The 22,733-nt window shown below is 35.4% G+C and overlaps 1 protein-coding gene and 1 pseudogene across 2 annotated transcripts in view; one reads left to right on the top strand and one right to left on the bottom strand.

The window, feature by feature from the left end:
* The window catches only part of LOC125872914 (actin-related protein 5), a 1,108,764-nt gene that overhangs the window by 53,219 nt on the left and 1,032,812 nt on the right, over positions 1-22,733 (bottom strand). The window lies entirely within an intron of this gene.
* Positions 170-9,174, top strand: LOC125873710 (E3 ubiquitin-protein ligase UPL5-like; annotated as a pseudogene).

The following is a 22,733-nucleotide window of genomic DNA, read 5'->3' as shown; positions in this document are numbered from 1 at the left end:
ATGAGTGTGAAGCACACCACATTTATGAATAAGAAGCTAAACGATATTTAGGACACTTTACTTCTTCATTACTCTAAAGTCGTGCGATAGAGTGTAACTATATATGTCTCTCCCCTAATCCTTATTTGATGCTTTTCAGGATATGTCCCCTCGAAAAACATACATTAGGATGAATGTGAATGAGAATATTGAACGAGAAGCTCAAACTCCTCAAGTTTCGGTCGACCCTTTGACCGAACAAGTGAATAATGCGGAGTTTAGGGTTGCTTTGCAAGTGTTGGCTCAAGCCAATTGGGAGGTTGTGGTCCCTGTGAACCCAAATGTGGGTACAACGACAACTAGAGTAAGTTATTTCACTAGGATGAATCCTTTGGAGTTTCATGGTTCCAAGGTTGAGGAAGATCTTCAAGAGTTCAACGATGAGGTGTATAAGGTGTTGATGATCATGGGAATGACACTGGTGGAAAAGGTGGAATTGGCAACTTATCAACTTAAGGGTGTTACTCAAGTTTGATTAAACCAATGGAAGAAAATATAACATTAATTAATATACTAATTTTCCTCAATGGTCCTAATGGGGCAGAAATTTGCAACATTTTACTGTTAACTCATGGTCTACGGGGATTGAACCTATGACAAAATGGTTAAAACCCACGCAGTCTACCACACACTCTATCACTTCATGCAAATATTTTGTAACGATCTGACCCCGTCGTTATGAGTAGGCCAATGATGAAATGAATCAGGTTAGAAAAGTTTTCGGAAGGTGACATAATTTTTTTAAGCTAGGCTAGTTTTAGAGGGAATTTGGGCGATGTGAGATATAGGGACATCCAAGTATGGGTTCGGTGATACGTCTAGGCTTGGATTATATTTTCTAGTAGCCAGATATTAGGAAACTTGTAAGGTTTCACAGAATCGAATTCGGTGTGAAAGGGATAGTTCGGGACATCAAGGGAAAGAGGTATGTTATGAAAAATGAGATTTTCATGGATTTTTGAGTCTTTCAAGTTTGTGTAATCTTCTATAGAGGGAGGTGTCCGCAATTGCAGGCATATACATATATGCATGATAGCGGGCTTAGTACCGCTATAGCGGGTCAGGGCCGCTATAGCTAGGGATAACAATGGGGCGGGGAAAATGTGGGGTGGGTTGAAGTGGGTTTTTAAGAAACTAATGCGAGGCGGGGTGGGTTGCGAGTCTATGCGGTTTTATGCTGGTTCAAACTTAATTTTTAACTTTTTACTTGTTAGAAGAGTGACAGAACATTATCTATTAATATATTTATTTAAATTTACTAAAATATTCAAGATAGTAAATGAAAATGGTACAATAAAAACTAATACAATTTCTTACATGCTTCCATTTGACCTCTAAAAAATAAAATTTTAAGTCATTATCTATTAAATTAATATAACTTAATGTAAAAATAAATTTATTTTTATGAGTTTTATTTTTAGTATCAAACTTACCTAGAAAAAATATTATAAAATTTATGCGGGAGGGTAAAATTTTTTGCGGGTTAAGTTCAACCCGCCCGCCTCTGCCCCATTGCCATCCCTAGCTATAACAGGGTAAGTAGGGGTTTTATGTAGAAAAAGTTTCAAACCCTCCTATTTTTTGCACTATTGTTCTAGGAATTGAGAGAGGCGAATTAGAACTGTTCATACTTGATTTTCACAAAATTCATTTGTAAATGTAAGTTCGTCACTCCCTCATCTTGAAAATTGATTGTTAAATATTAGAATCTAGGATAACGCTCCTGGGGGAGGTCCTTCACTTGAATTAACGGTGGGAACACCTTAGTTTTAATAGAATTATCATGAATCGGCCTGAGGTTAGGGATTTGGTTATAATCCGAATATAATTAGGTCATTTTTTATTGATTGTTGTAGGTATTGTTTGTTTTAGATCAAGAACAAGCCAAAACACTTTAAAAATGAAAAACCCGGATTCTTTAGAATTTCCAAGAGGCTTGAATCGAGGAACCTGGTGGTTACAATTTATGTCAGTATGCGTGTGTACTGCATTATAACATGACTTGCATAATTTATGCTTGGTAAGACATAAGGATGTATGTGAAAAGACATCACGGTGATACTCTCATCCAGTGAACTTATTTAAATTACTTGTGGTTTTCAATTGTTACTGTTCATTGTGATTGTGCATGATTGTTGGCTGGCCCGGGTACCACGTTTGGGACAAGAATACTAATTGTCTGCTTGTGTACTACGACTGATATGATTACTAACTCTGGTTGGATTGGGTAATACACCGTTATACTAACATCTAGTGTGTGGGTTCCATGATAGGATCAAATATATGTATTGTGGTTTCATAAGATGATCAAGTATTTGTAATTGTGACCATGTGGGACATGCATCCATGTATTGGTTGATTTTATGATATTGTGATTGAGAGTTTGTGTATCGGTGATCATGGTTATGTGTGTTGTACTGTATTTTCTGTATGGTGGTTAATTATTTACATTAATAGTTTGGACTAACCGTGTGATCCTACCAGTACATTGTGGTTGTGTACTGATACTGAACATGTTCTGTTCTTATTGAGTACAAGGCATTTTCCAATGGCTGATACAAGACCTTAGTTAAGGGATGCTTGACTTTAAATCCATGCGTGAGTTACTCTTCCAGGCTGCCATGGGTTCCTTTTCATTTTCTTTTCAATCGTTTCAGACAAAGACATTAGACTATTAGTTCGTATGTTCTAAATTTTCGGGGTTGCATCCCCACTCTTGACTTATTTAGATTTTTGCTACTAGGACTTTCTATTCTTAGGGGTTTATTTCCGCATAAATGTTCCGGCTATTGATAAAGTTTATGGGGACTCCATCCTTTATTGTTTGAAACTATTTTCTTATTATTTATTTTGATGACTTAATTTTCCAAGGGATGTATTGGTCTAAGGTTTGGGTTAGAAGTTGGTTCTCCCACCAGGTGAATTAGCGTGAGTGTCATTCACGATGATTTGGATCATGACAAAGTCATTGAACTACAGTAATGAAAAAATTAATACATAACAAAAACAAAATACAGAAGTTTCTAGAATGTAAAAAATTCCACAGAGATTAATATAACAAATACTAAAAGATTTCATAAAATTAAAAGTTATACTAGACCACATTTCCTTTCAAAAATAAAAAATCTAATGAGATTTTTTTAAAAGGAGTATGTGTACACTAGATTGGACTGCAATAGTAGAAAAAAAGAAATTTAAATCATACTAGACCCTATTAAAATATTGAAAAAAGATTAAATGTTAAACAAAATCGCATAATAAAATTATAATATGTTGAATTATAATATCAAAAATATAATTTTTTTAAATACGAAAAAGTCAAAAGAGATATAAATATCGATATTACAATGGTGAACAATTTTTAAAAAGTTCAAAAATAGTCAAAAAAGATATAAATGCTACCATTAAAATGGCGAAAATCATTTATAAAAATTCAGTAAAAATCATAAAAGATATACTAGATTAGATTAGATTACAATATCGGAAACTATGAGACGAATTTCGAGATGGTCCCTTATGTTTGAGGTATTGAAAAATAATCACTTAAATATACTCATGAACGATTAAGTTCTCTAAGTTTGTGAATTGTGAACGTTTGTCCTTATCGTAAGATATTTTAACTACTTTTGATTTAACAAAAAAATATCAAAAAGTAATTAATAGAAACTCATATTCATGAGGCGTAATGTTTGTAGTTTTTAGAATTTTTGATATCTGGTGTAGTTTTTACTATTTGAAAAAAATATATGTTTCTAGCGTCTGACGTATATTTTAAGGTTGCAGTGTTTGAGATTTGACGGAACATGCAACTCTTTTTCCCACAGTTCTTGTTATGTAGTCACCAGACTTCATTCTCTCAACACTTGCATACTTTATAAAGAGTCGAAAATTCCTCTATCCATGTCTCCAAGTATGTGATCTGTTGACTCACTGAGTGACTTTAACTCAACTCTTCATTGGAGTCCCTATGTCTTGAAACAATTCCAATGGAAATATAATTTTTTAAATATATAATTAGTACCAAAATTTCACTTTTATTAACTTAAAGGACTTAAATTGTTTTAAAATATATTCAAGGGATTAATTCTTAAAATATTAATTACCATTTTATCTCTTCCCTTCTCTTTTAAACCAATTTTCCCCTCACATTTATCACATTCCCCTGCCTTTCTCTATTTCTCTGCTCTCTTCTACACCCAAATTTACTACACCATTTTGCTGGAATGTCTCCATTTTCCATCAACAACGACAACACCGCCACCAATAAGCGTAAGAGTGATCTTGTCATCGCGATGGATCAATTGAATGACTTTTCTTCAAGAATTTTGGAGCTATACAAAAACAAAGATAACTCGATTAAGCCTTATTTGGTCTCAGATCATATACAAAGCGTGCTTATGAATTTTTTGAGTGTGACACCAAATGATTTTGATCGAGCATCAGAACATCTCGAGTTATTTATTTCCTCCTCTGTTCCAAAATCTTTGGTAACACTTTATATGACTCATCCTTATACAAAGATTGCTTATATATGCATTTGTAAATTTATTGATTCACTTAAGAGTAATTCCCTTACACCAATATATGCTTTTATAATTTTAAATTTTTGTAATATTTTGCGAGAAGATGTGGGGACTAAGGATGGATTGTATTGTATTTGTCAGAGTAATTTAGGGGCTATGATAGAGTCCATAGGGATCGCGAGGTGCAAGTATGACCCGAAAATGTTGGTATATTTTAACAATGTTTTTCCATGTCTTATGGAGATATCAGCTGAGTTATCCCATGATTTAGACTCGACTATGGGAACAACTTGATATGTGGGGTTATTGTTTACCCTTGTGCGTGATTTTACAACATTTGTGCATCCAATGTGGAATGTCTTACGGTTGATGGACAACGACACTCATGAAGTAAAGTTTTATAAAAAGATTGGTTTACCCTTGTGTAAGATGTTCTATGATTTTCTCGCAAAAATAACGTGATCTTTAAGATTTTTGGGTTACAATGATAAAAAAGGAGATGTTTTAATTGTTCCTTGGTGGTCTTTATATCTTGACATTCTGAAGGACTTACATAATATATCCAAACTGTATAAGGATATAGAGAATGATTTTTGGCAGATAATAAAGCAAGTAAAGGTTTCATTATGCATTCTAATCGCTAAGTTTGCAGAGGAATCAGAACATTATGATTGGCTTTTTTAGCACAAAGAGGTAACAAACTTTTATATACGGAGGAAATTGGCAATGATGATGTTTCCAAAAGTGGAAGATGATGAACATGATCAGTATTACATGCTCATTGATAGGTCCAAATTGCTGGTAGACTCGTTCAAGTATATTGCAAAACTCAAAAATATGCCAGGCAGTTTCTTTGTGGAATTCAAAGAGGAACAAGCTACTGGGCCTGGTATATTGAGGGCATGGTTCTTACTAGCATCCCAGGAGATTTTCAACCCAAACAACGGGCTTTTTGTTGCTTGCCCAGACGATAATAGAAGCTTTTTACCAAATCAAGGTAACCTTTCATTTCATTTATGCATTATTACTCAAATTTGAGGGATGTGACTTATCTCCAACAAATAAGAAAAACACTTTCCACAACTCGTTTTCAACCTCACACCTCAGTTTTCCACGCTAACTCAAGTCTCGGGTACCGATTCTCAATACTAATTAGGAATTCGACTCTTGATTGTTAATTCAAAACCCGACTCTAGACCTCCATTAGAGACCTAACTCCTAAGTATCGATTCAACTTAGGGTTGAATCTCGATTTAGGTGTTATGTCGTAGGTAAGCATTCCAGGTCAAATCCCAAAGCAAGGTCGGGTCTTGTGTCAGATGTTGGAGTGGTGTTTCGAGTCAGCTGTTAGAGTCGAGAGTCGAGGTCGGGTCTTAAGGCATGTATTAAATTCAAGTCTTGAATCAGTGGTTGGGGTTGAATATCAGGGTCAGACCACTATTCAAAAACCAAATCCTAGGTCGGGTGTTAAAGTCGGGTCCCACATAAGATGTCAGGGTAGGATCCTAGTTTCAATGTCGAGTTCTGGATTGGGTTTCGGGGTCGGGTCATGATTTTTAAAACGAGTTTATAGAATATAAAGTTCATTTTTTTCTAAATTTTTCTAATCATACCCTTCTCCCTCGAGCAAGTGATGAATACCGTCAAATTCTAATGCATGCACTTGTTGGAAAACATTCAAAAGAAAAATAAAAATGAAGCATGCATGACATTAATCGACAATCATTTGTGGTTGATCCTACAATTCCTACCTAGTCAGGGCTCCCACAACCCAAGTTGTGGTGTTTAGCTGCTCATACTCTCGACAAAATAGTAGTGAAGTATTGATGAAGAGTTAGAAGTGAAACACTCACAATAATGAAATTCACTAAGTTTCGATTAAGAATTCAAACTTAAGATCAAAATGTTGATTAGTTATCCAAAGAAAAGCAAAAAAGGAAAGCTATCGTTTTGTCGATAAAAAAATGTCTCAAAATAGGAATAATAATATAATAAAACCTTAAGTAACTATTTATAGTCTCAGAGATGAATCCTAGTCATTGTTGTTTACGGGAGGGTAAATGACCCGTAAAGCTCTTCACGGTCCGTTAATCCCTCCATAATCTTTCACATAGAACAATTTGTTCAACTTAGTCTCATCTTCCCATGAGCCTAAAAATGGACCATATAGGTCTCCACGGCTCGTACAAAGTCCCGTTCAACTGTCTTTGTGATTTAGTCTCAAGCTTCATAGAATCCGTCCTCAACCACTTCATTTCTATTTAGGCTTTTCTCCTTCAACTGCTTCCAAAACCTCTTTTCCTGCATTTTACACCAAAATGTATCATATTGACAAAAACATGCTTGGTTACTTGCAATAATCCTCTGTTTTGGGCGTCAAATGTGCCATACGTTCACGACATATCAAACCTCGAGTAGATAGTCGGGGTCAAGTTTGGATGTCATGTACTGGGTTGGAAGTAAGGTCGGGTCCCACTTTAAAAATCACGATCTAGTTTAGATATCAGGTCTCGATTCGAGTGTCGTGTCCTGAATCGAGTGTCAAGATTTAATCCCAATTGGTTGTTGAGGTCGTGTGTAGATTTAGGTGTTGGGGTTGGTTCTCAGTTTAAAAGTCAGGTCCCGAGTCATATTTGAGCTCAGGTTCTGGACCAGTACTCATTGGGGTTGTGTGTCGGGGTCGGGTTTTGGTTCAAAAGTTAGGTCTCAATTTAGGAGTCGGGGTTCGATATACGATTGGTCATCGGTATTGTGTCTCGATTCAGGTGTTGACATTAGAGTCAGAGTCAAAGTTGGGTCCCAGATTGAATATTAGGTCCCGGGTCAAAAGTCAAGGTTAGTCTTACGTCATTTTTCTGGGTCAGAACCTGACCCAGTCATTGGGGTCCTTAATTCAGATGTCGGCGTCATGTCCTGGATCAATTTCTAAAATTGGTTTCTGGGTTAGAAACTATTTCTTAATATGTATTTTCTACTCTCTAGCCAAACAGAAAAATTATTTTCTCCAATTTTTTTTATCATTAATCAACCAAATATTAGAAAAATATTTTCCACTCACCAACCAAACATGAGAAAATAAGTTAGAACCACCTTATTTTTCGAGAAAAGATTTTGAAAACATTTCACATAGAAAATAATTTCCTTCATTCCAAACACTACTCTCAATGTCTATGAAGGGGTGCTTGTACGTAATCTCACTGTCTAATAATTGGTTCCTATATACCCTTGTTGTCTAAAAACTGATTCATAGATACACTTTGCCGACTTAGTGTCTTAAAAATATTTTTTCACAAATTTTTTTTAACCCTCTAGACCCGACCTAACTAATAAACACCTAATCCTTCTATTACTCATACCCGACCCTATATCATTTTATGAGTGAGTAGAAGAGGGACTGTTTTTTCAACAAAGGTATATCCACTCTAAATCACAATGTTGAGGATAGGTATATTGACCCTTTTTTCCTTTTATTTAGTGTAGAAATATTTCTCATCTACCATTTGTGCTTGCTGCAGCATTTGAAGTGAATCCGTTACACCTTGAGTATTTTTGGTTCTCTGGTAGGATGAGTGTGTTGGCCTTAGCATATGACGTACAAATCGGAGTTATTTTTTATCGCATATTTTTCTTATAATTGGCTGGAAAGGGTGTATTATTGGAGGACATTAGAGATGCAGATCCGTTCTTGTACTGTGGCTGCAAGGAGATACTGAATATGGATGCAAAGACAGTGGATCAAGATGTGTTAGGCCTAACATTTGTTTGTGAAGTTGAGTCGTTGGGTTTGAGGAGAGAAATAGAGCTCTGTCCCAATGGGAAAGATACCGTTGTGGATAGCAAGAACATAGAGACCTATGTTAATCTGCTTATCCAACATCACTATGTAACATCAATAGCAGATCAGGTCACATATTTCTTAGAAGGATTTTCAGATGTAATAACTATGTCAAGGCTCCCGACCTTCTTCCGGTGTCTTAGTCTTGAAGATTTCAACTTGATGCTTGGTGGTAGAAGTGATATTTCTGTCGAAGATTGGAAAGAACATACTGATTACCATGGCTATGAAGAAAGTGATCTTCAAATATCCTGGTTTTGGAAGGTACGCTGAATATGTCGATAACCCATTAAACTTGTCTTTAAACTTCATTTAAAAATCAAACTACAACATGTTATCTACTGATAGCACACATTTAATAAAAGCGACACAATTGAAGCATAATTTTATGAGTCTCTACTTGACTGCTCAACTGCTCGAAAACACATCGATTATTCAGAATGTTCTGTCATTATCGTGGATCCTTCACTTTCATTACATCGACGTGAATTACTTTTCTTTCTGTACGTGCAGATAGTCGAGAGTATGTGTCTTGAGCAGAGAAAAATGCTCCTTTTCTTCTGGACTTCAATTAAGTCTCTGCCTTTAGAGGGCTTTGTTGGTCTTGATTCAAGACTATCAATCCACAAAACCTCTGAGTTTGATGATCACTTGCCATCTTCACATACTTGCTTCTACCAACTATGCTTTCCAGTTTATCAATCCATGACGGACATGGAAGATTGACTCAAGATGATCACCGAATGACACATTGGATCCAGCTTTGGTACCGTATGATTAGAGGTAGAGACGAAGCCAAGATTCTGAGTTTATGTATATGAGACTCTAGTTCTTTAAAGTTACTTATTCTAAATTTATAATAATACCTTGTTTTGATGGTTGTTACCTGTTTTAATGTAATATTAGTTTAAATACAATGTTTATTTTGATTGCTACTTAAATTTTGCATCACAATTTTTCTGATTGTGATTAGTCGTTGGTTGTTGACTCTATCTTTATTTCGGATACCTAATAGGTAAGAGAATGTGCAGAAAAGAGTGATGGGAAATACGGGTGTGCACTGGCCGGTTCGGTTAAGGAAAAATTAACATGTATATCTTCAAATAATTATTATTTAATTATTGTGCTAATAATCATTTGACTCTAATTAAGAAAAATAATAAGAAGAACAAGGAGAACCAAGCCTTATTAAAAAGGATTACCAACATGTTCAAAGACCTTTTTTGGGGCCTATTTTTGGATGTTTTTTATAAGTTTTTTTTCTTATTATTTGAAGGTTATTTGGCTACATTTTTTTGGATCAAGTTTATTTTAATTGAAAAAAGATCTTCATGTAGGAATTTCGTAATAAGAAATTTTTTATTTTTTATTTATTATGTTTATTATAGTCAATATTTAATATCATTAAATAAAGGTTTAATAATTCAAAAAATGGTGATTTTTTTATTGTCTAAAAGAGAATCTTTTTATGAAGGGAAAATTGTTCAAATCATATTTCTAAGGACCTTCAGCGAGATGATTTCCCCACAATTCTAAGGCATATTTTTGCATTTACAAGTCAACTTTTAGTAATTACGTGACTCTTGGTTGATCGTGTGAATTAGCCCATAGATTTGGGGTCTTGAGGTACCCCAAAATATTTTCAGAAAAAAACTTTATGAGGACCTCTGTAATGAGTTGGGGGAGCAATACATCTACTCCCACAAATTTTTAAGGCATATTTTTGTATTTACGAGCCAACTTTTAGGAATTAGGCGGATTTTTATTTTATTTTTTGTGTGTATTAGCCCATGGATTTAGCCCGTTGGGCACCCCAGAATTTTTCTGAAAAAACTTTATGGTGACCTCCGTAATGAGTTAGGGGAGCATTACGTATAATCCCACCATTTTTAAGGCATACTAGCCCATGGATTTGGCACCATGGGGCACCCCAAGGTTTTTTATGGATAAACTTTATGAGGACATCCGTAATGAGTTGGGGGAGCATTATGTTTACTCCCACCATTTTAAAGTATTTTGCATTTCCGAGCCAACTTTTAGGAATTACACGACTTTCTTATTTTTTCGTATATATTAGCCCATAGATTTAGCGCCTTGGAGCAACCAATTTTTTTCTCTATAAAATACTTTATGAGTAACTCCTTAACGAGTTGAAGGAACATTACATATACTCCCACCATTTTAAGTCATATTTTTGCATTTACGAGCCAACTTTTAGAAATTATGCGAGTTTTTTATTTTTCGTGTGTATTAGCCCATAGATTTGGCATGTTGGGGCACCTTAATTTTTTCTCCAAAAAAACTTTATGAGGACCTCCGTAATGAGTTTGGGGAGAACTACGTATACTCCCACAATTTTAAGACATATTCTTATATTTACGAGCCAACTTTTAGGAATTACACAATTTTCTTGATTATCCGTGTGTATTAGCCCATGGATATGACGTCTTGGAGTACCTTAGAATTTTTTCTGAAAAAACTTTATGAGGATCTCAATACTGATTTGGGGGAACATTATGTATATTCCCATCATTTTAAGCCTATTTTTGCAAAAATATGCTTTAAAATGGCGGGACTATACATAATGCTTCCAAACTCATTAAGGAGGTCCTCGTAAAGTTAATTTAGAAAAATATTTTGGGTGTTTCGAGGCACAATATCTATGGGATAATACATACGAAAAACTGAAAAAGTCATGAATTCCTAAAAGTTGGCTGGTAAATGCGAAAATAAGTTGTAAAAATGGTGAGACTATACGTAATGCTTCCCGATTCATTACAAAGGTATCATAAAGTTTTTCAGAATTATTTTTGATGCTCAAAGGCGCCATATCCATGGGCTAATACTCACGAAAAATCGAAAAAGTCACGTAATTTCTAAAAGTTGGGTAGTAAATGTGAAAATAGGCCATAAAAATAGCGGGTCTATACGTAATGCTTCAACAACTCATTATGGAGGTCCTCATAACGTTTTTTTAGAATAATTTTTAGGGTTCTTCTAGGTGCCAGATCTATGAGCTAAAACACACGAAAAACCTTGAAAGTCGTGTTCTTTCTAAAACTTGGTTGGTAATGCGAAAATATTCCTTAGAAAATTATGGGACTATACGTAATGCTCTTCAATGTAGTTCATTTGTTCATCATATGTCAGATTTGGAAGAGGAGAAAGACCATTAATCATGGAGGAAGAATGACACATGTGGATATGGAAATAGAAATAAACAAAAATTTGTTTCCGTTAGCCAAGTATAACTACCCTTGGCTAAAAATATTTCCAACATCTTGGCCTGGGTTGATAAAATTCTTTGAGGAGTACACTCCCACTCTTGGTTGCAGAATAGTAGTGTTGAATCCTCCAGTGATGGGTTCCTTTAAATGTAACTCTGATGGTGCATCTTAAGGAAATCTAGGCCCAAGTTCTGGGCCTTTTTCTATCAGGAATGGAGAAAGGAATTTAATGTATGCTGAAGTCAGGAGATTATTTGATGGTGCTAATCTAGTGGGAGAGGTTGTGGCATTATGACTGGGTCTGGAGTACTATATACAATATAATCTTCTCCGTGTTACTCTTGAAACTGATTCTCTTTCTCTGAAGAATATTCTGGATGGAATTTGGTTAACCCCTTGGGGCATTGTGATGGAGATCAAGAGGATTAAGATGCTTATGGAGGACAAAGAAGTGTCAGTGGAACACATACTCAGAGAAGGAAATCAGTTGGCTAACTTTTTCTCTAACCACATTTTCTATTTTGCAGTTACTCAAAGACTAACATACTCAAATTTTCAGGTATACCAACTAAGGCACGAGGCATCATCATTACAGAGAAAGCAAAACTTCCTAGATTTAGGATAAGAAGAAATCAAAATGGAGATTTTTCTAATTCATGATCATACGTAGAGAAGATAACATGAAAATATACATTATAATAGTGAATTCACATAGCTGGAGTTTGAACATTCAGTGACAATAAGGGAGAATATTTTTAGAATAATAGAGTACCGATATTTCTTGAATTTCAAGCAGTGGTATCAGCTTTTTAAGCTCAATTTGCTGAGAGTCGAGGAGGATGGCGAAACATTGTTCTAGAAAAATGGCTGGATAAAGGCATGAAAACAATCAAAAGGAAATCAATAAGAGTGAAATGGATCGAGAGGAACAAATACTTACCCTGTTGGAACTTTCGGTATAAGCAGGTATTGGAGTAACATGCTTCCAGCTGGAGCTTTGGTACCAGAATCGATACTTACAAGGGACATAAAGATGGAGATTTACCACCAGTTCTTTGATTAATGGACAACAAAAACTTCATAATCATCTATAGAGCTCACTAGATCTGCCATTGTTGAGTGAAAAAAAGTCTTCATTAAGATTGTTTTCATGGCATTCGTGCGATTTAGAATCTCTTAGGTGAAAACACCTTAAGCTCGACAACTTTCAGGTTTTAGAGTGGAGTTGGATACTGAATTTAAAGTTTTTGAAGTCTCTCCAGCTCATCGATGCTTCTCTTAATTGATTACCATGGTTGTTTCGCTTGTGTTTTGAGGAAGGATATGAGACATTTTCCCTTTTCCCCTTTTTCTTTGATGTCCGGACATTTAAGGTATTGATGTCTTTTATTTCTCTTTGTTTTTCTTATTGTATTGTTATTGGACGTGGGTTGGATCAGGCAATGTCAGATGATTTTAGTTATTCAATAAAGTCATGTATGGTCTACTTCACTTTTAAAAAAGACTATACGTAATGTTTTCCCAACTCATTAAAGAGGTTTTAAAAAAATTAGATTTTTTTGGGTGCTCCTAGGCGCCAGATCCATTGGCTAATACGCACAAAAAAAACTGGGAAAGCCGCGTAATTACTAAAAGTTGGCAGGTAAATGCAAAAATTGGCCTTAAAAATGGTGGGACTATACTTTATGCTGAAAAGATGATCGGTTCACATTTCCGGTCTTTTGTTGTTCAGACTCATACCTGTTGTCTTAGCCCTCTTATGGCGGAACTCTTCTCTATCTTTCATCTTATCTTCCTCAAACTGCTGCACATGGATCATAAGCCTTCCTATGTACATGTCTCCTATCAACATAGCTTCCTTACCCTCCTTGCTTGACAAGCGAGATAACCCAAACACAAACAGACTCATCTTGCTTCTCATAGCCGCCACCATCTCCGGAGAATAATGGGACAACTGGGTGAACTTGAGGCTATACTTATGCACACTCATGGATTCCTGCTTAATATTCAAAAAGTCTCTCCCCTTTGCGTCCTTTAGATCACGGAGAAAGAAGCTCCTCAAAAAGGCATTTTCAAAGATAACACAACTCAAAAGTGGTGCCCCTTCAACCCTTTTCTTCTTCCACTGGCAGTACGAAATCCTAGCAAAATCCTTGAGTTGGTATGAAGCTAACTCCACATGCTTAGCATCATCAATACGCATAAGCTCAACTACTTTTTGTAGCTCCTCCACAAAGTTTTCCGTATCCTTAGTGATGTTTGACCCTGTGAATTCTGGGGGATTCATTCCCAAAAACTCATGGGTCCTTGATGTATCAACCACACTATGACAAACCACTCTTTGTTAACCAACTTGTTTGGCCACAACCTAGGTCAACATCTGAATAGCATTCCTGAATTTAACATTGGTGACATCTCCCTGAGGGGGTTGCACTTCTTGTTCATTGGGAACCTCTTGATCTCGAGGGTTGACATTTCTCCTAGCAGGACCTCCTCGAACACCTCTTCATGGAGGCATGATCTAAAAAGATACAAGTAAGCACGAGTTAGAGGAAGCTTTTATAAAGTTGAAGTCTATCACACGAAAAAGAGTAAGAAGGAAGTGAAATAGTTTCCTAAATGTTTAGCATAGAGAAAATTCAGTGTACTTACATCATTCGACTTACATCTTATTATGATGAAGATAAAAGTGCTCAAGATCATCAACAAGCATTTCATTGAGATCAATATTCACTCGCAAACATTAATTGGTGAGGCCTCTTTGCTTCTGGGAGATTCCCATTCCATTCAGTTTAGTAGTATATGAGGTGTCGCAAGTCTTGTCCCGACATCTATCTTACATTGCTAAAGGCTTTATAGACATATAGTACTAGATGTTTCCATTGTTTCTCAGAGTATTTTGTTACTTTATAACTCATGTAAAGTATTTGCAAGACAATATTATAAGACTTTTCTTGAATGTCTAAGTGTTTGTCTATTTTAATATTCCGCACATTGTTTAGTGTCATGGAAGTCAAGCAGCCAGGCCAAGGGTTTTCTTGGGGATCAGAAATGGTTCTTGAGTGCCAGTCACGCCAGGGTGTAGGCCTGGCTTGTGATAAACTTGGTATTATAGCCTAGAGTTCAGGAGTCCTAGGGAGTCTATGAAGTCGTGTCTGTAGAGTCCTTGTTATCGGTGTAAAGCGCGCCAATCTATAATTAGAAGGCTTTAACATTTAGGAAACATTTCAGCTCCTTGTTACTCCTTTTTGTGTGATAGAGTTCAACTCTATGAAAGTTTCTTCTAACTCATGTTTACCCGTATTTTTGAGATCATGCCTCTACGATGAGCTATTTGAGCACGTTCTTCTAGAAGGAGTGTTAATCCTCAAGATCAAGAGGTTCCCAATGCACCGGAAGTGCAACCCCTTGATAACGCTCAACTACACTTCATCCAATTCTAAGTGTAGGCAGTCGCTAACAAGTATAAACCCAACTAAGAGTGGGGATCGATCCCACATGGAGTGATACTATAGAGAATTTGATTAAGAAGTAAAATTGTGTCCTAATCGTTTGTAGAAGCAGAGGTTTCACAACATTAAAGTAAATCACAAAGTTTCAATGATTAATATCAAATGGGAGGGGGGGGGGGATTTGGGTAACAAATTTACGACAACTAAAGTGGGAAGTAAATAAATAGAGAATGGTCCTTAGGAGTGGGATAAGTTGAATGCTAAATTCGCGTAATGAGTGATTACTAGTTACTCAAAGATGTTGAATCTCAGTGGGTAGGCTAGGTTTTGAGTGCAATAACCATTTCTCAATCAACTATTATGTTTCAAGTGAGTTCTTTCGAACCTCAACGAGCAAAATACAATCAAACAACCCAATTCCTTATTTAATCCACTTTCTCAAGCTAGATTCTTAAAGATGCAATCAATACAACAATCAACTAATAATTCAACTCTAATACCACTTTCTCAAGAAAGTATAGAGTACTAACCTAGAATTGCATTTGCAACTACAATTCCTCAATTAAAACATGAAAAATTAATTGAACCCACTTCCAAACAACAATAACATCAGTAACTAACAACACCTATTAGCTAATTAACGCATTCAACTACATAATCACACCCCATGGAAAGGGATTTTAGTCAAGCATAGAGGAAAACAAGAAATCGTTACCAACAAAGTTGTCCATCTGATTTGATAATGATTTGCAATTCCCAAATGCTGAAATTTAAGCTAAAAATCTGACAATCTCTAAATCTCTACTCCAAAATGTAAAAACAATGTTCTAGAATGTAAAAACTCAAAAATCTAGAAGAGAATAATGTGGGAACTTCTTCTCTTCTATCCCAAATTTCATTTATGTGTTCCCATAATTTCAGCAAGGAGTCAACTCGGTGAAGTTAGTCCGGTTCACCGAACTGGTTTGTGATTTGATGAGTACTCCTCTTCTGGCCTTTTTGGCATGGATTTTTCATCATATCTTTCTGTAACTCTCGGCGAGCCAGATTTTCATTGCCGATCTCTTTGGCGTGTCATCACTTATCTAATCGCCAAGTTGGTTTTATCCATGGGCTGGCATGCTTGAACTTTAGGCAAGTTGAAGGTCCACTCGGCGACTTGCCGATTGGCTTTGGTTAGTACCAACTTTCCTTTCCTTCAACTTTTTCAGCTTTTTCGCTCTAATTTGCCTCGTAATGTCCTTTCCTTATTGTCTAGCTTTCTTTGCTGCATATCAACATAACATTTGTTACGAGCATAAAATAGGCTTTGAGGACACCAAATCCTTTAATAATAAGCCCTAAATGAGTCGAAACCCCCAACTCATCACCCCCTCAGAGAGATGTCACCAATGTTGAGTTCAGGAATTTAATTTAGATGTTTACTCAAGTGGTGACATCAAAAGTTTGTTGCCAAGGAGCCGAACATCAGAATGGGAATGATGCATCCAGAGTCCGAGAATTTCTAAGAATGAGTTCCCCGGAGTTCACTGGGTCAAAGATATATGAGGATCCAAAAAATTTTGTGGATGGACTTTAGAAGGAGTTTGAAGTCATGCATCTTGCTGATGCTGAGTGTGTGGAGTTGGCGACATACCATCTCAATGGTATTGCTAGGATATGGTATGGTCAGTGGAAAAAGAGAAGGGCAAAAGGGGCACCACCATTGAGTTGGGATGTGTTCTAGGATGATTTCTTGGGGCGCTTCTTTCCCCGAGAGCTAAGGGAAGCTAAGGTAAGAGAGTTCCTTAATCTAAAATGGGAATCTATGGGTAAACAAGAGTAGAGCCTCAAGTTCACCCAACTATCCCGCTATGCTTCGGAGATGGTGGCTAATATGAGGAGTAGAATTAGCTTGTTCGTGTTTCGAGTTTCCTGCTTATTGAGTAAAGAAGGTAAGGCAACTATGTTGATAGGAGACATGGAAATAGTCAGGCTGATGATTCATGTGTAGCAGGTTGAGGAAGACAAGTTGAAGAACATGGAAGAGTTTTGTAGCAAGAGAGCTAAGACAACAAGTAAAGAGTTTGGCCAGAAAAAAATAGAAATATGAACCGTTCATCCTTTCAGCTGTGGTCATCTAGACCTGCTGCATTGTCAGCCAGTGCGCCTGCACCAAGGAGTAAAACTGATTATAGAAACCAAAATTTTTAGAATTTCAGAGGTAAAACTTCTCAATCGCAGGGAAATGTGGCACAAGGGTTCACACGCAACCCACCATACGGTAAGTGTGGTAAACTCCATCCTGGAGAATGCCATGTTGGTACTGATCTTTGCTACAAGTGTGGAAGGAAGGGTCACTTTTCTAGGGAATACCCTAAGAATAGACAGAGTAATGGGGGGCATAGATAGAAATACCGAGAAAGGAGCTACTTAAGGATCAAAAGGGGGTACAAACTATCTATATGCTATAGCTAGTCACGAGGATCAGGAGAACTCACCTGATATTTTCATGTGTATGCTTAAAGTCTTTACTTTTTATACTTATGCCTTGCTTGATCCTAGTGCGAGTTTGTCGTTTATGACTCCTTATGTTGCAATGAGATTCAAAATTTCCACCGAACAACTTCTTAAGCCTTTTAGTGTTTCCACGCCAGTTGGTGATTCTATTCAAGCAGAAAAAGTCTATCGTGATTGTGCCATCCTCATGATTGAATCTACTTTCCAACGCCACCAACTTTGCGTCAATCCAATTCCTGAGTAAAAAGTTATGACTATTTTAGTAACCTATATAGTGCAGTTATGAATTTAGGCGACGGGAAAACATTAAAAAGGGTTGTTTTTATTTTTTTACCTCCTAGAAAATTCTAAACGAATTCTTAACTAATAAAAGGCTCAAAAGAATCATATTTTCATCTTTTAATTCATCATTCTCTTCTCTCTCAAACCCTATGGCAAAACCCTAAGGAAAAATTAAAGTAGAAGACTTCATTCAAGATTCTTCTTCAAGGTAAGTCTTTTCTCCAAGAATTCCATTCTTTATAACTCAAGTTCCTCCATACAATTATGAATCAACAATGAAAATAATAAATCTTGGCCATAGAGATTTCAAGAAACTAATTCAAGAATCTCAAGAAAGGTTTTCTTGATTGTTTATCTTCAAGCTATGGTTTCAAGGCTTCTAATCAAGTTCTTCTTCAAGATTCTTCAAGAACCTTGTTTTTTTCAAGCATGTAAGGCTATCATAGTGTTGGACTAGTTCTCCCTCATTCCCTACATCTACTTTCAGATAAGTAAAAGAGTAATCTAGGCTACTTTCCCTAGATTTGAGTATTCTTGAGATAAGTTGATTTTGAGTTCTTGAGTTCATGTTTCTTTTAAAAGTTCTATTCCTAATTATCGAATTGATATATTGTTATTGAGATTCTTCATATCATGAATCATAACTCTTGAATTCATAATTCAAATTCAAGAAAGAGTTAAGAGTAGAGTTCAAGAAAGTCTTTGAGTTCAATTGTGAATCCTTTGAGATCAACTGTCGATTTGAGCTGAGTTTTGAGGAAGTAAGTATGAGAATGAGAAGAGTTGTATACATGAGTTCTTTATTGATATTTTAACCCTTTAGTCGAGTCGTTCATTCCCATAACTTCCGCATGAACTCCATCAATTGAGTATCTTTGAGAAGAGTAGTATCTTCAAGTTCTAAGTCTTGAGTATCGAGTTCCTAACCCTTCCGAGATTATAATCCTAATCATGGGACTATTACCTATTACCCATGAAATCCATGAGTTGATTTGTTCATGCCCATAATTCCGCATGAACCCTAAAAGTCGAACAGTTTTGAGATGGGAAGTACCTTTGAGTCCTTGAGATCCAAGTATTGAGTTCTATCTATGGTTATTGAAAACCTTGCATTGATTTGTTCACGTCCATAATTCAGCATGCACCATATTTTAAGAAGTCTTTTACAAACGTTCAACTTTGTTTTAAGACTTAAGCTTCGAGTTGAGTAAAGACTAAGAGTAATGTTTATTTTCTTTAAAATGATATATGGGAACTAAGTATTCCCAAGAGTAAATGTTTTCACATTTAAGATGAGAGGAAAGTGAGATTTCCAAAAGATATTTGAGTAGTTTGAGTACCATCTCTTTTAAGAGAAAGATTTTTGAGTAATTATCTCAAGTTAGAGAAAAAGTTATGTCTTTAAACATATGAGTTGAGTATTTTGGGAGTAGTATTGAACACCGATATCATGAGGATCAGGAGAACTCACTTGATGTTTTCATATGTATGCTTAAAGTCTTTACTTTTTATACTTATGCCTTGCTTGATCCTAGTGCGNCCACATTGAGTTCGAGTTAGCTATGGTGAGCCTCCTTGCTTCTGGACGATATCATTTACTTTTTAGTTTTGTCAAGATGTCAGGTGTCTTGTATCGACTTCCATCTTTGTCAGTTAGAGGCTTCATAGATAGACAGTAGAGTTTCAGAAGTCTGTTCATTTATTATGTTTTAAAGACTTAAGTTGCCCATTTTGGGGTGAGTTAAATATATTATATTAATTAGAGTTTTCTTTTGAGTTAAAGCTTTGTATTTTAGTTTCATGAATTTTTATTTAGTTTTTTTAAGCTTTGTATGCTTGAGTTAGTCTTCCACTTGCAGTCAGCCAGGATGAGGATTTGCTTGGGGACCAACAATGGTTCTCGAATACCGGCCATGTCCAGGGTGTAGGCTTGGGTCATGACAAAGAGTGCTAGTAAACCCTTCAAAGTCCAAATCATGGCGCGTCCAGAGTGAATTTAAGTCAGATTCAAATGCTGGCATGTTCAATGCATTATTAATGGCTTCTACTTCCACTTCTTCGAGTGGTTTCCAAACTGTGCCCTTTCACTTCTTGGGATAGGCTTTAGCATAAGTTGTATAAAACTTGCTCACCCAGGAAGGAATGTAAGGGTCCCTAGGTTTTGTGAATCCCTTAAATATGTGGAGATGTATCATGTCCTAGATGGCTAAGTAGTCATCCAAAACCCCATCTATGGAGAAACAACTCTCTTCAAAGTATTGTTCGTTCACTGCAGCCTTAAACATATTCAGGGATCTTGGAGCTATAACCAATAGGACTCTAAAAGTTGGTGCTTGTGTGGATGAGGGGTGCACCAACTTGGACCAGATCTCCAACTTAGACTCTAAAAGTTGGTGCCTATTGGGAAAACGGACCGCGAAATATGATCGGCGAACTCCTGTGTGCTCGCCAAATTGGACAGTGTCAAATTACTCAGGGTTTAGGCATATAAGACGAAGTCAGTGCCAACTCTGGGATTCGCCGAGTTGGTTTTGACGGGCTTAGACAATCCCATCGAAATTGATTGTGCAAAATGGACAGGCATCAAAGGCAATGTCCTCTCCCACTTGGCGATTCACCAAGTCGGTTCGGCGGACTAAGCCAAGACCGCCGAATGGAATAGTATCCAAGGGCATGCGCATGCTAAATAATGCATGCTGGGTCTTTCTTTGTGATTCGGCTAACTTCCTTGGTAAACTAAGACAAGCTCGCCAAACAGGAAGTTTCAACCCATTTATCACTAAGCATTGCACAAGTTGACGATTTGCTCTTCAGAAAGTAGTCACCCTGTCTATCAGTGGTCAAAATCATCACTACAACAAATTTGATTATCAGGGACAAATAATTTCGTCATTTATAAATCATATTTCATCACTAAAAATCTTGTGAGACGAAAAATAATTCGTCACTAAATGTGTCGCTAAAAGTATTCAAATACGATTTAATTCTTCGTCGCTAAAAGTATTATTTAACTACAAAGAGAAAAATCGTCCCCAAATGCTTAAACATTTGTAATAAATTTATTTATCGTAAAAAGTATATTTTTGTAGTTAATAGTATGCTTTGTCACTAAAAAGGTTATTACTACCGACAAAATTATATCGTCCCTAATTATTTTACTTTAATCAGTGACGACATCAATTGTCTCTAAAGCTATATGTAATTCGTAGTTGAACAAAATCTAATTTCGTCACTAATGACTATATTTTATATAAAAAAATTATTTTGTTCTTAAATGTACTAATTAAGGATAAATTTATTATTATAAAAAAAAAAAAGGTTAATGTTCCTATGATCTCAATATTTTTTAAGCCCTCTCTCCAAGAGGGGATGCCACATTATGCTTTCTTGAGGGCTCGAACTCACAACTTTAAGGTTGGAAGTGAGGAGTGTTTACCATCCGATCAACTCTCTCTTGTCTCATTTTTATTTTATTTTTAACTTCATTCACTTCTTTCAAATTTAACTTATGTAGAAATAATATATTATATGATTTTTATATACATACACAAATGCATGAAATTTACCACCCACAATTCATTCAAATGTAGATTATATTTTAATTAAGCTGTATATTTTTTAAAATATCTTTAAATATATTCAGTACGATTCTTTCATTTTATTTATTTATTTTTATAAATTATTAAGTATAATTATAAATTTATATAAAATTAAACTTTTGATTTTATTAAAAAAAATTGAATACTCGGTTCCATTCGATCAGTAAATCAATTGTTTTGAAGAAAATATCGATACCCATAACTATAGTACTTCATCATAATATATTTGAAATCCTAGTTGATTCATTTCTCTCATTTTTTAGTTTATTTCAATTTTCACACTGATGAAAAAAGTTAATAGTAATTAATGTATATTTCGCACCTTTGCAAAGTCTAAATTTTTAAGTGGATGCTATCTCTGTATAGTTGCTCTACGTACATATGTGGAATTACTATTAAATATGTACATATTTTTAGGTAGAAGCAAATAGATCGACTTAGACTATGCAGTTTACCAATCACAAATCAATAGACACGCTCAAAAATTAACACCAAGACTTGAGAAATTATTTTTTCTACCGTCTTTATCGATGAAAGTGTATCAAATAAAAAGCAAAAGTGTTAAACCAACAAGTATTAGCAATATAGTGGTAGAACCGTACCCCACTCACGATACTTATAACATGGATTGTATTTTTCAAATGATGCTTTTTATAATTGCATAATTTAAGAAAATTCATGAATTGAACTTTTTCATTTTTACAAAATCGATCAAAGTCATTGGTTTTAATATTTTTCCTCGCCAATTAACGAATGAACTCTGTCTATTTCTTATGAAGCACTTGTGTTATTCTTTTTGTTAGTTGTCACTTGTAATTATGAACAAAGCCAAAAAATTGTATTTAGCTATGAATTTTTTCCATAGCAAATGGTTGAATTATTCACTACAAATTTCAAGTCGTCGCTATTTAACACCTTACATATTTTGTGACAATAAAATCTTTGTCACCAATTATTTATATTATTAGTGACGAAAATAAATGTCATAATTAAATCTAAATTTTAGTAACTAAAGCTTATAATATTTAACTACGAACTCTAATTTGTCGATATTGTAACAATATATTTTTTTAGATGAATTTTTTTTGTGTCCAAAAATAAATAAATTTTAAGACAAAAAATAATTTGTCATGAATTAGTTAAATTATTAGTGACGAAATAATGTGTCACTGATAACTTTAAATTCATGGCTAACACTACTTAACAAATGGCACCAATTAATTTTTTGGTGGGAAACTTTAGTGGACAAAACTTTGCTATGGATTTTTATGTTTCGT

This window comes from Solanum stenotomum, chromosome 8, assembly GCF_019186545.1.
Source record: "Solanum stenotomum isolate F172 chromosome 8, ASM1918654v1, whole genome shotgun sequence".
NCBI classification, from domain to species: domain Eukaryota; kingdom Viridiplantae; phylum Streptophyta; class Magnoliopsida; order Solanales; family Solanaceae; genus Solanum; species Solanum stenotomum.
This window is presented reverse-complemented; position numbering and strand designations above follow the sequence as displayed.